Below are 14,540 nucleotides of genomic sequence, written 5' to 3' on the forward strand. Positions count from 1 at the left end.
GTAGGAAAAAACTATGATGTCCGATAAACTCTTAAAAACCAACATCGCCAATATCTCTCAGTCCTATATGTCAGGTGCCCTTATTTGTCAGATGCCCCTATATGTCAGATGTCCCCATATGTCATGTGCCCATATATGTCAGACGCCCCGATATGTCAGACGCCCCTATTTGTCAGATGCCCCTAATTGTCAGATGCCCCTATATGTCAGATGCCCTTATATGTCATGTGCCCCCATATGTCAGATGCCCCTATATGTCAGATGCCCCTAAATGTCAGACGCCCCTATATGTCGGATGGCCCTATTTGTTAGATCTCCCTATATGTCAGAGGCCCCTATTTGTCAGATGCCCCTATATGGCATGTGCCCCTATATGTCAGATGCACCTATTTGTAAGACTCCCCTATTTGTCAGACGCCTTCATATGTCAGACGCCCCTATATGTCAGATGCACCTATATGTCATGTGCCCATATATGTCAAATGCCCCTATATGTCATGTGCCCATATATGTCAGATGCACCTATATGTCAGATGGCACTATACGTTAGATGCCCTTATATGTCATGTGCCCCTATATGTCAGATGCCCCTATATGTCAGACGCCCCTATTTGTACGATTCCCCTGTGAGTCATGTGCCTCTATATGTCACATGCAACTATTTGTAAGAAGCCCCTATTTGTCAGACGCCCCTATTTGTCAGATGCCCCTAATTGTCAGATGCCCCTATATGTCAGATGCCCTTATATGTCATGCGCCCCTATATGTCAGATGCCCCTATATGTCAGACGTCCCTATTTGTCAGACGCCCCTATATATCAGATGCCCCTATATGTCAGACGCCCCTATTTGTCAGATGCCCCTATATGTCAGATGCCCTTATATGTCATGTGCCCCTATATGTCAGATGCACCTATTTGTAAGAAGCCCCTATTTGTCAGACGACCTTATATGTCGGACGCCCCTATTTGTCAGATGCCCCTAGATGTCAGATACCCTTATATGTCATGTGCCCCTATATGTCAGAAGCCCCTATTTGTCAAATGCCCCTATATGTCATGTGCCCCTATATGTCAGATGCACCTATTTGTAAGACGCCCCTATTTGTCAGACGCCCTTAGATGTCAGCTGCCCCTATTTGGGAGATGCCCCTATATGTCAGATGCCCCTATTTGTCAGGTGCCCCTATATGTCAGACGCCCCTATTTGTCAGATGCCCCTAGATGTCAGATGCCCCTATATGGCATGTGCCCCTATATGTCAGATGCACCTATTTGTAAGACTCCCCTATTTGTCAGACGCCTTTATATGTCAGACGCCCCTATTTGTCAGATGCCCCTATATGTCATGTGCCCATATATGTCCAATCTTACCTCTCTAAATACGTGTACGTAAAACAAAACTTGAGAGCCAGGCATAAGAGACGGTTAATTTAAATCTGTTTACACTTCAACCAGCGTATTTTTGATGCAAGTGGAACGTGACACGGAGTTGCGATCGCGTTTGGCGAAAAATATGTATCTAACTCAAGTTATTTAGCCTTTTTAGAAGTTAGAGCATTAGGAAAAGTGCTTAATCGTAAATGCTCGTTTTTTCAATACAGATAATCAATAGCATAGATAGCGAAAATAAGCTGCGTAATATTTCCGGCCGCCATATTGGTTGACCACGAAAGTAATCCAACACGGCGTTTCCAAACTGTGAGCTCCGTAATTTCGTGCGAAACATTTCTACGAATGTCTTAAGTCTGGGAGAACGCAAAGACCTAACACTAAGAAAAATAATGATCTTCTTTATCTATTTCTTGACTTTATCCACTAGTACTGTATGGTGTTGTATTTTTTTTTTGTTGCGTGACATTGAAAACGATCAGTATTGTATTTTTCCCGTCATAGATACGATGCAGATTCCTTTGCAATAACGGCTGCGAAAGAGACTACGCGATAAATTAATCAATTTTGAAAACATGGAGCGTTGATGAATTCACCAAAACCTAATAGCCCAGATCCGCGCGTGGCTTAAGTTGTTTGGATCAATTCTGTAACAATTTCACAAACAGATCGTCCCATTCAAATTAAAGTTTACTGAACTTGAGTCGCAATACATGTAGTAGACTTCAGCCATTTATAGATCTCTTAAGAATTACGAAATCCTGAAAAATGCTCCGCATTATTCATACTGAAACGTAGAAAATTTATGGATCTAGTGAATGTAGATTTCTTGACACCTCCATTCTTCGAACCTCAGCTCAGCGAACCGATTTATTATTAGTCTTTTCCTGCCTCTAATAGTCGCTACTGATTAGAAGTCAAAAGCTGTCATTTTAACACAAACCATTTATTGGTAGTGTGACACATTAACCATGCAGAGGTAATGATAAACTTTTGGTATTTTGATATAGCGCCCCTATATGTCAGACGCCCCTATATGTCAGACGCCCCTATTTGTCAGGTAACGTTACCAACCCTAGTGGGAGAATCAACCAGCTAATACAACAATTACTTTGTTGCTGACCATACCCCAAGAAATCATAAAATTAAGTTCGAATCGGCAGTGGGTTTTAAGAAACGTTTGTCTTCCTTTATGAAAAGCTCAAAAGGAAACTTAGAGCCAGGTGAAAAGACGAAGAAATATCACTCTTGCTAAGCAAATGTGGCACTGGAAATGCGAAGGTGAGTGTGTTTTTCTCTCTCTGAAAGATCAAGGAGATCAGATTCTAGCAGTCCAAAATGTATTGATATTAAATTGCCAAAATGAGTCAAAGGTCCGTGTTATAATACTCTGCTACGTACCTGGATGCTGTAGCAAATGGTCTGAACATGAAGTTTGGTTTGTTTCTTCCACATATTGTTACGTATGTATCTTTTACTATCTGTTAAGAAGCTTCTGCTGTTATAGATATATACAATATCTTTTTTTTTAGCTCCCCTTTCTTTATTATTGAGACCTCTCCTATAGTCTCCCCCCAAAAAACACAAACAAACCTTTTGTGGTCAGGCAAGAGTTTAGTTTGCTTTAGAGCCTTCACCCAAATTTATTATTATTTTTTTATAATTTACTTGTGGAAATGATGTGTAAAGGTAAATAACCATAGATAACCATAGCTGAAATTTGAGGCCCTTTCCTCTCTCCCCATTTTAGTTAGGAAGCAACTGCAACTAGCAAAACTTTATTCCATCACAATAACATTAATCAGTAAATAACAATAATTTATCATCCATGCAAATAACTGTGAACAAATATAAGAGACAATTATTTATACATGTATAACTGATAACGAATCATCACGACTAGTGGGTTTCCAAATGTAATGTGGGAATTATCTCTACTAAAAACAAATCAAACATTAAAGGTGTACAGAGTTACATTAATATCCCCATAAGAAAAATATCATAATCTTTTTGTTAGCCTTTGAAAGATAATTTATTTCCTGCCATTATTTACTATTCTTTGTTAATTTTCAGACCATAATAGTGCTACATAAACTCCTTGAAGGATGGCCATTTATGGATAATTCAAATGGGAATGTTGCTCTTGCAGTTCAATAAATACTACTGAAAAAAAAGGAGATGGAGAAAGAACCATTGTTGATAGTAAAGCTATGTGGCTGATGTTCTGATCAACCACAAGACGTAGAAAGTATACATTGAGATTTGTTGTTGCACATGGTTGTATAACAGGCTGAAGAGCCTTATTACCATGAAGTAACATGAATTGTAAAAGAGCAATGTCATTGCATTGTTTCCCATTCATTTTGTTCATGCAGTTTCCTAAAAAAAATCTTCCTTAATGTACATTGAGGCACACCAATATGAATCACTCTCTTCACATCAGGAACCTCTACATGTATACCAATGCCAGATACTAATGTTATAGTTACATCATTTTAGCTGTATTATATTTTTGGTAACACCATGTACTCATATGGGAATACTGAAATAAATTGGTGTTGTTGTTGTTGAAAGCACCCAAAAGATTAAGCTTTATATAAGCTGGTTGAAAGGTATAAAATGAACAAAAACAATTACATCGACAAAAGCAGTGGGGGACAGGGGACAAAATGGTGGAATAGCCCTATATCTAGTTTTGTAATGTCTACAGGCTTTTCTCAAGCCTGAATGTACAAAAACCATCATTAGATGTTCCAGATAAGCTAATTAAAATTGCTGCAGAGCCATTATGGAAGCCCCCAGCACACATATATAACCACTCGATAACAACTGACATAGGACTTTTATTTTTTCTTGGCATTTTTCTTAACATGGTTGTAACCACTTCAAAAGGCCAATTGCTACCCTATACCCTGGTTACCACACATATTTTTTTATTCTTTCCATAGCCATATGCAAAATAGATTTCTTTTCTCATATTTATTTAATTATAATACTGATGTAAATTAATTCTGTAAATAATGCACAATAAAAGTTGATCGATTGATTTAATTTGACAGTTTAATGATCTGTTGATTGTGTAAGACCCTTTTTTGTTAAAAAAAATAGAACAGAATGGGGTTACTTGAAAAAATGAGGACATGAAAGATCCTATGAAAGTGAGCACCTTTATTACATTCCTTGCAAGGAAACATGAGCAAAACTCCAATACAACAAAACTCTCCTGAGTTCAACAGATTTTTATTCTACTGCAGCTTACAAACCTATGTAAATAACCACGAAGTAAATAGTTCTTACCATTAAAAAATTTTCCCTTCATCTATCAGCACGGCTTATATTTAAATCCTCTGGCCAGTGATGCAATTTCCACGGCTGATTTCCACAAACGCTTCCGTGTGTCCATAAAGAAATTTTACCGTGTCATCGATAGACGTAATACATGCCGTATCCTGATTACTTTGCTTGAAAGCTTTCACAACTGCACCTCGCTCTTTAAACTTCTCCTTTTTATCGAATATGAAGAGAAGAAACAACAAGATCACAGCTATCGATTCCTGAATTTTTCTGGACGGTCCACCACAAAATGCACCGCGAAACCCGTTGGTAAAATATTACACAAGCTGGCAATCGTGTTTGAAGCGGCGACGGCATTTAAGGCCGCTTTCTACTCTCTTTCTAACTCTAAATCACCTAACTTCAGCGAAGTGAAAACACATGTCAGCGTTCCGATCTGTTTACATCTGAAGAATACTCTGTATTCCTCTCTCCCCTCCCTCAGGATCAGTTTCTGAGCATGAGCAGATATACAGGCCAAAATTACGCATGCGTTACCGGATGTCCGTGATTTACGGACATCCGGTAATGGCTGCTACCAGAGCCCTCCGACCACGTGACCAAAAGAAACGGAGGCTCTGGGGACGAGAATGTCTTTTACTAGACCACCGTTACCCAACACCGCGGTAAAACGCACTGCGCATGAGCACAAGTTTGAGCTTCCGGTAAATTACGCATTTCCGGTTTCGTATTAAAATCCAATGTAAACAAGATAAAATCCCGTACCGCGAAGTTTGAAAACAAAAAGTGAGAGTTAGAAAAAGAAAGTAGGGGAAAAGTTTGTCTCGTTGAAAAGCTTATTTTTCATTTAAGTTTCAAGCGCTTGCACCGAGGGGTTTGGTGTTTGCACCAACAACAAAATATGAGAAAATTTCTGGCGCGTTCGCGCTCGACAAGAGCAATTTTTGTTTTTACGTAGTTCTCCTTGTTGCGTTGGTTTGGTTGTGCGGTTCCTTCGCAGAAAAATGTGGGAAAGCCAACAAAAGCAGCCGTAAATGTACTGGCAAAAAATATTTTCTGTTTGAAGATTTAACTAGAGCTGCCGAACTCAAGTGGGCTCAACAGTTTGCCGTGTTCACCGGGACGAAATACGGACGAGCAACAACAGATGTTCGGTTCCTAGAGAAAACCATTCGCGAGGCGTCAGGAAACAGCGGATTCCTGCGAGACTTTTTGCAGTCCTGGATGCCATAGGAGCAACATGTCATGGGTACAAGCCAGGTGGTGCTACAAATGCTGTACCAGAGTGGACGAAGAAACAAGGTTTACCTCGCATCCTGAATAGAAGCCGCCGGTGTTACGAACTACTGGCACGTCAGTTAATTAGACATCGGTTAATTATAATTGACACGCAGGTTCGCACTGCCTTGGATTGCTGCAAGGATTTTCGGAATCTCCTTACCAGCAAATTAAATGAAATTAAGGAAAAGGAAAGAATGTATTTGACACATTAATAAAGTTATTGATTGATTGATTGATTGATTGATTGATTGATTGATTGATTGATACTCATTCAAAGATTTTTGTTGCAACAATAAACAAGTTGTTTGTATCAAATTTTGTAAAATTTTCGCAAAATAGACATGATACCAAAAAAAAATTCATTTTAAATTTAATTATATTTCGTGTTAAATGATCCAAGTCTTACGTATGTATGGTTCTCCACCAAGATGGAAATAAACAGACCTCAGATGACAAACTTCAAAAGGTACCTATAAAATTATCTCGCACTACTGATTTTCGAGTGTTATTTGCAGTTAATGCACCTCACATTTTTATTCTACTATTCTTCATTACAGTACAGTGCGGTCAATTGCTTCACTGAAATTCATTGTTGGGGTGTAGGTAGCAAAAAGCCACCTCAGGTGGTTCAGTCTAAAATTGGTATATTTTGGAAAGAAAAAGATAGCACAGAAGCTGGGAAATATTATTTTGAAAAATTAATTGCCAAGCGAATTTAAAGAAAAATAATAATTTTAAAGACAGCAAAACAAGAACTTTATGCCACTTGACAAAATTATTTTTCCTAAGACCAAACCCATAAAATTGCACCAATAATATTGTCTAAAATTAATGTCAGTTTCACATATACTTATTGAAATTCAGTAGTACTGCAATGTTGTCTCCACACCGAGGATTCAGTTAGAGGGGTGTCCAGGAATCCTAGAGGAGGCTTGTGGAATAGACCTGCAGTACCCAAAAAGCCAGCAAGCATCCATGGCAGAAATACAAACATCATTTGGGGTAGTAAAAATAAATTGCTATGGTGAAGTTACAGTGGATAAAACAGTTTGTAACAGGATGACAACAGCAATCCATGACTTAACTCAACTATCAGGTTAGTATCACTTACCTGAAATGAAAAGATACAAGACATACAAGATACAAGTATTTTGAAGGATAATTGTTTGACATCATGACAATCCATGACACACTGTAATAACACCATCTGACCAAAACCCATTCAAACAGATTATCAATATTTACATGTATTGCACATGGTCAATTACAATATCGTAAATTTCATCATTCAGTTGAAGTCATAAGCACTAATGAGAAGGATTTAGAGGACTTCTCAATCATTATGGCAATGATTTGGAAGAGTTATCTGAAGAGTCTTTTAGCCAAGAAAAAATGCTGCATCAGACTTGCCACAAACTACTTTTTCACAAGTATTCAAGTCTCATTCTTTTAATGATTTGGAAAACTGATAATTATTTTGGTTTGAATATTGACTAGTGACTTAGTTAACAATCAAAATAACATAATGTTGTTTAGGTGACCGGTAAGGGTAACAGACACCATTTCAAGACTATATTTCTGATACAGGTATTGTACTCGTGCAATCCAATAAGTAAGAGGATGGGTTAAGACCACCACATGACAATGATTGACACAAGCAGAGAATCAAATATTTAAATTTAATAAATAAAATTATTTAAATAATTTATTTAAATAAGTAAAATAGATACTTACCTTTTCTATTAATTTCAGAAAATTCATTTGACCAGCTGATCAGAAAATTTTTCATATCCTTGCAATATCATTATGAAAGCAGTGATGCTGTGTCACTGTATGATCCTGGACAGATGAAAGAGTTTGCTGACAAAAGTGCTCCTGGTCTTTTCAATGTCATTTTGCAGTCTGTTCTTCAGGAAGATCCAAGATTGAGTGAAGAACACCGTGTAGTAGAGGAAAAAAGAACTCTTGTTTTGTTGTACACAATAGCATATTTCAGGCACTTTGCCCTGTTTTATTCTTATTTGTATTTAAAATACAGGCCTCCTTGAAAGACCATACACCTTATTCCAAAATGGCCACAATTTTAGTATTCTTTTGTTTACTTGCAAATTAGCCCTTGTTGCCTTGTTTAAGGGAAAATATTCTTTTGAATTTCAAGTTTAAGAACGAGGCAACAAGGGCTAATTTGCAAGTAAACAAAAGAATACTAAAATGGCAGCCATATTGGAATAAGGTGTATAAGGCCACTCAGTTTAAAAAGTCTGTTTAATTAATTATAATGTTTCTTAACTAGAACAGCAGACACAGCTTTACCTCAATATAAATTAATGTCAGTTCTGTTATATAATAAAGTAAAATTATGTTTTACCTTTCTTCACATTTAACCCCTTGAAAGGTAAGGACATAAAAGTAGTTCCAGTGAACTAACTTGCAAATTATAATGCCATTCTTTTAATAGATCTCAGAAAACAAAAATACACTTCAAAGAGAGGAGGGATTATTTATCCAGCAACATGGAGCATCCTGAGATGTTATCAATTCTGGAAGAATTTTAGGTTTCAGCACAAGCCAAAGGGATGTGGATGGTCAAAAAAGCAGGCTCCTCAGGGAGCAGCCAATGTTTGTAAACCTTCAGATTTCAAAATTATGTACTTCAAGTGAGTTTAAGTATGGTAGTTTAAAATCTGAAAGCTATAACTTTAAAATACTGTGAATTAAAAACTTGTCCAGTTAGTTGAACAATCTTTTGTGTACATATGGATAGGCTAGCAAAACAGTGGAACATGAAGGAAGCATGTTACTGTAGCATAGAAAATCATATAAGTCACTGAAATGATTTTAAATATTAATAAATTTATTGTTTCGAATGAGTGAGTTGCTACACAGTTCTGTAATGGTGTTCTGTCTCTTATTACTGGCAATGTACAACTTGAAGACTCCTTTGACCTATCCATCCTGAATGAAAATCCAATGGTACCTCAAAGTTATCTGGCATTTAATTTAGAATGACTCGCCAAAGAAGGCAATCTTGCTGCTGTTGTAATCATGAAGTTCTGAAAGTAAAATTGAAATTTATTTCCAAACCGAAAATGTGTATTTTCATGCAGGCGCTTGACTATTACATGTAGCTTGAGTTTTAAGTGAACTTCTCATGATCAGCTCAACAAGTTGAAATTGTGAGATCACTACCATTATGAAATTCGCAGTATTATAAGCTAGATAAAATCGATAAACAACGAACTGACAAAAGGCTTACTAATCAGTAATGACGGCCACTGCGGAGTATTTCGTAAAGGGTCCAGCGAACATTTCCAGGACCAGTAATTGCAACAAGTAATTGCAACAAGTAATTGCCTACATACCTTTTTTGTATTTGTGGTCCTTTACTCTTTCATCTGCGGCTGCTGATTCACGACAACAAGCTTAAACACCGCAGGCGAACAACAAAATTAATCTGAACCAGACAACACGTGCAAACCGGAAATGCCGAAGTTGACGCATGCGCATACGTTTTGCCGCGGTGTTCCGTTACCCACTGTACCTGTTTTATATGTAAACCAAAAATAATTGCACAGCGCGAAAAGACCTGGGTACGAGTTTATCGTCACAGTATTACGCAGGGCATGTGGATAACGGTGGTCTAGTAAAAGATGACAACAGGGGCAACGGTTAACTATTCATTCTTTTGATTGCTTAATTCAATCTCTTCCTACTCAAAAGATTCTGTGCTCCCTGTGGTTCCAAGCCTTACAGAGCCTTACGTATTAGGATAGAAATTGTCCTACCCGTACCCCCTAAAATGGGATGACAGCATTGCGTGCCGAACAAACAAGGAACCGCTGCAAGCAAGGATTCAAGCAGCGATAGATCAAACGATGATCAAACGTAATATTTTGGTGTATCGCGAAGCAAGCAACTATCTACAAATCACCTAGCCGTTTTTTACTTAGAAGCAGTGGTGATCATATGTGTCGAAAGAGGATCATAGATTCATGGTATTCAACCATTAAATAAGTTGACAGTTGGCGATGTACATCGGACGTTGTGTAAACAAAAGCAAACTTCTGCTTCATGTGCGACGAATGGTGACAGAAACACGTCAAATCGGCTTTTGGACCTGCCTTTTAGAGCAAATAAGGTTAGAACATTTCAAAATTATCAGCTTTGTGTCTATTTCAACTTAATATAGCTCAAGACATGTGGCACGTGCTAAAATATGTCTAACCCGTAAATTGAAATTTGACGACGGATGGTCAAATATCTGCATTTTAAACTTACTTTGAAAAGCTCTCGCGTCGCTCGCAATCATTTGCCCAAAGAAATTTTTACAGGAATCTGTAGACCATCCTTCTGCTATTCAACCACCAGAAGCTTAATCCATTTGAAGGTTTCGCACATGGTGAAAATCGATTATTTTTACGAAGTGAATGAAATACATGTCTTCGAAATTTAATTATTTTGCACCCAAAAAGACAACGCAGCATTCCCAAAAATCAACCCAGTACACACTTAAACATTGCACAAAAATATTTGAGTGTTTTAAAGACGGAAGAATGATGTGGTTTTGCATGCGAGGCTCTCAAACTTGTTTAATAAAATGGTGCGTCAAAGGACGATTTTAACGGAATTTGTTAATTTGCATATTTCTTTGAAATAAAAGGATATTTTGCCAAAAAAACTATCCAGTAGTTTTTGTCATGCCCTAGCCTATCTACCGTAAAAATATGACCGAAATCGAATTTTCGACCCTTGCCGAGTTATTTTCCATATTTATGGACAGGGACTCTTAAAATGTCTTCATTTTCTTGTGTAGTTATTCATCAAGGTCGCGAATGGAAAGAGATCAATTTGTGTTTGGCTGTTTTTCTTTTAGAGATCCACGCTTGAGAATTGAGGAGCACGCTGTCAGACGCATTCGACTTTCAAATCTTTCGTACGCTGTCAGTTGTTTGACCAGACACTTTCGAATCTTTCGTACTTCGCAACAAAAAATGCACGCTGTCCTCAGAGAAGATGACCTAACTGATATTCTTCTCGAGATGCCTGATTTAAACATTACTTTAAACCTAGCTGACAATAAGTTGTGTCATATAAATTAGATATGAGGACTATAACAACAGAAAACAGGTTCCTTCAATCTTAAAAAACTGTTTTCTTCCAATGTACTATGATGATGTAGAAAACTTACTGTCAATAATGATTTTTATTTGCATTTTTTCATTTATCTTATTAAATTTAAAATTCATTATAAAGTTAACATCCAAAGAAAATCACCCACTGGAAATTGGTTGATTATATTTCATACAGATATAGGAAGAAATTTTAATCCTGCTTACTACTGATTTACTAAGTATCTTTGCCAAAACCTTTTTGCCAAGAATTTATTGTTCAAAGTAGACATATTTTTATAGTTACAGTTATTGTTCACATTAAAAAGAAACTCTACTGGCTAATTAACTAAGTATCTTAGCCAAAACCCTTTTGCAAATAAATCATTGTTCAAGGTAGACATATTTTTATAGTTACTGTTATTATTACCCACTGAATATTGGTTGATTATATTTCATACAAATATAGGAAGAAATTTTAATCCTGCGTACTACTGATTTACTAAGTATCTTTGCCAAAACCCTTTTGCAAAGAATTCATTGTTCAAGTTAGACATATTTTTATAGTTACTGTTATTGTTCACATTGAAAAGGAATTACTCCAGTCAAGAATATTTTGTATCAAGTTTATGGCATATAACATTATTTTCTAACTCGTTGTTCAAGTTACAGTTCCAAATGAAAACAGTTTAAATGTGTAAATGAGAAACAAATTTTAATACATACTTGAGGTTAGAAACTTTGGTATCTTGTCAAGATACACATTGTATAAGGATGAATTTTCCAATAAATGAGTATAGCTGTCATTTATAATTCCCAACATCTATCAAATTAATGACTTATCAAATCAACAATAAAAAATAATTTCCTCTCACCTTTTAGAACAGCACCTCTATTTGGCTACTACCTACATTTTCAACCACTTTCCCCACCCCACAAACAACAAAGCATTTTCAGCAATTTCCCAGTGTGGGTCAAACAACTCCGTAAGCCTAATGATTGGGCCATTTTTCTAAAACACCACTTGGTGTAGTAATTATTACAAATCGACCAAATCATCCAGCGAGGGCCTACTCTGGACACCCCTACCCTCCAAAGATAAAAAAAATTCCAGACCTGTTGACTGTTCAATTCAGTTCCCACCGTTTTATCGACCTTCGACAGCACTCACTTTCATAATGAAATTCCTAGTTGTAATTGCTAATTAGTTACTTAAATTGAAATTTAGTTGTTACTTCTATTCGTAACGGTCACTTCTGAAGATGTATGTTGAAACATACGAAACGTCAAGTAAATGAACTTTGTTTTTTAACATGCGTTTTATTGTCATGTTTATCACCGCAGTTTGCGTGTTATTTCTTATCAAGCTACGATGGCCAAAGAAAAAGAGTATTTACGACACTATTTTTATAACTCGCGCCCACTATTAGAACTCAGTCTGCGCGCGCCATAAAGCTGTCTCCTTTCGATCACGTGACTCTCGTAGCCAACTTCGCACACGCAAGAATTATTTAGAATGGGTTTCTTTGCTAGCTACAAGCGTTTGTCACGGAAAGCAAGGATAGTTTTAGGGCTTGTTGGAGTTGTCATTGGTCTTGCAGGTCCATACATCGTGCCACTATTGGCAGCAGCCGATAAAGCAGAAGAAAAACTACGTTTAAACGAAGAGACGGCTGTGCGGGAAACAGCTCCTTCTTGATCTGACATTAGCTTATTTTCATTCAAGAAGACATTACTTTTTTTTAATGAGAGAGTTGAAAAGCAAACGTGTTCTCCGTTGGATAAGATGAAGAGGAAGGAGAGAGAAACAACAGAAAAGAAAAACAATGGTCCTACATCTGCTTTGATGGTCAAATATTTTGTGGCTATTCATCGTGATTTATAATTTCTGGTCAAGTCAGCCCTCGCAGCTAAGTTTGCAGCTGACGTTTAAGCTTCTGTATGTGCAGACCGAGCTGTGTATGACAGCCAGTATGGTAATCAGAGGACAAATGCCAAAAAAGTATGCTTGGATTCCTAACCAATCCATGCTTTCAACTCAGTTTTTTACTCATTTTGCAGTCTTGAGTTTTGAAATAGTTTCTGACTAGAAATTATCTTTTATGAAGCTGACTCACTCAGCCTTGCAAGACTACATACTGAGGCTAATTTCACTTGCCTACCGGGCCACTGAGCTTGTATTTTCACTTGCCCAAAAGCAAAATTTACCTGCCCCAGGCAATCGGACATGAGTGTTTTCCTGCCCTTTGCAAGATTCTGTTACTAATTCTGACCAATAGGACTAGACTTCTTCAAAAGGAGTATGAATGTGGATAGTCTCGATACAGCCAAGTAAGGCTCTCATCACTACTGGTTAGTTTGGTGTTTTGTGCAGCCTTATCCACATAAGAAGTGTGATTAGTGTTTAGTGGCTGTGTGATCGCATTGTTTAAACTTGAGACTTAAGAATGGGACAGGCGGTTTTATTGTTCCATTTTATTAGTATGAGAGCAAAATTGTCATACTAGTTGTGTTGACAGCTAGGATATGAATCACTAGAAACTGACTCATCTTGACTGGTAGGCAATTCAAGTGATGTGAGTACCCTGTCAGTCATTAAAATGAAGCACGTAATAATATATCAAAGCTATTAGTTGGTTAAAATACAGGCTGGCGTCATGAACTTTCTTGAAATGAAGTAACATTCTGAAGGGGTGATTATATGGTAAATTCCAGCCTGAGGTGAGAGTGCTGGAATTTTGTTATAATTACTTATAGTTCACCACTAAATTTTCTGCGATTCTTATTGGTTTAAATTGATCACGTGATGTGATAGTGTTCATCTGTGGAGAGACACTATCAGCCCATAGTGCCCGTCCAAGGAAAATACCCGGATGGATAGTACTCAGCCATGAAAATATTTCTGTAAACAAGTGGGCTTATAGAAAATAAACAATTTAATTTGTATTAACAGGGTTTTTGTTTGTTTTCTTTTTCAAATTTCACATCTGGCTTTCACGAATTTCATCTAGAAAAGTTGAAAATAATTCAATATGATTTTTGAACTGGCGCACGGAAGAAAATTTAGTGGTGAACAATAAAGACAATAGAGTGTTTATGTCTCGGAACTATTGGTCCGATAGTTGCCCCATGGAAATTTGATGTTCTTAAAACTAGCATATTTGCCCTCGAAGCTTTGCTTCTCGGGCAAATATTTGTTTTGAGAACATCAAATTTCTGTGGGGCAACTATCGGCCGATAGTTCCGCGACAGGAACACTCTATTGTTTAAATAAAAAACCCAGGTGGGATATAAGCTTGGACCAAATATGAAAATTATTGATGCCATGTTTCTTTGCATATTTGCTAAGGCTAAAAATCCAACTTAGGTAGATAAACTAGGTAGGGGTTGGGGAGCAGTATGAATGTAATCAAAAGAGCTTATCTCAAAAAGCTTTTCACGCAGGTTAGTGATTGCATGACAAATT

General features: G+C 37.1%; 3 long non-coding RNA genes across 3 annotated transcripts; 2 read left to right on the forward strand and 1 right to left on the reverse strand.

The window, feature by feature from the left end:
• Positions 1–1,258: 1,258 nt before the first annotated feature.
• On the forward strand, positions 1,259–4,442 carry LOC149109256 (uncharacterized). Its single transcript, XR_016208512.1, has 2 exons — positions 1,259–2,672; positions 3,465–4,442. It is a non-coding gene; the product is annotated as an uncharacterized LOC149109256 (long non-coding RNA).
• Positions 4,443–7,931: 3,489 nt separating this feature from the next.
• LOC149109257 (uncharacterized) lies at positions 7,932–9,587 on the reverse strand. Its single transcript, XR_016208511.1, has 2 exons — positions 9,329–9,587; positions 7,932–9,019 (listed from the first exon to the last, which is right to left on the reverse strand). It is a non-coding gene; the product is annotated as an uncharacterized LOC149109257 (long non-coding RNA).
• On the forward strand, positions 9,579–12,386 carry LOC149109258 (uncharacterized). The gene is made up of 2 exons (XR_016208513.1): positions 9,579–10,104; positions 10,840–12,386. It is a non-coding gene; the product is annotated as an uncharacterized LOC149109258 (long non-coding RNA).
• Positions 12,387–14,540: the final 2,154 nt, after the last annotated feature.

The sequence above is a fragment of the Orbicella faveolata genome, unplaced genomic scaffold (assembly GCF_042242905.1).
Source record: "Orbicella faveolata isolate gen_17 unplaced genomic scaffold, um_ofav_v1 contig_25, whole genome shotgun sequence".
Classification (NCBI taxonomy): Eukaryota; Metazoa; Cnidaria; class Anthozoa; order Scleractinia; family Merulinidae; genus Orbicella; species Orbicella faveolata.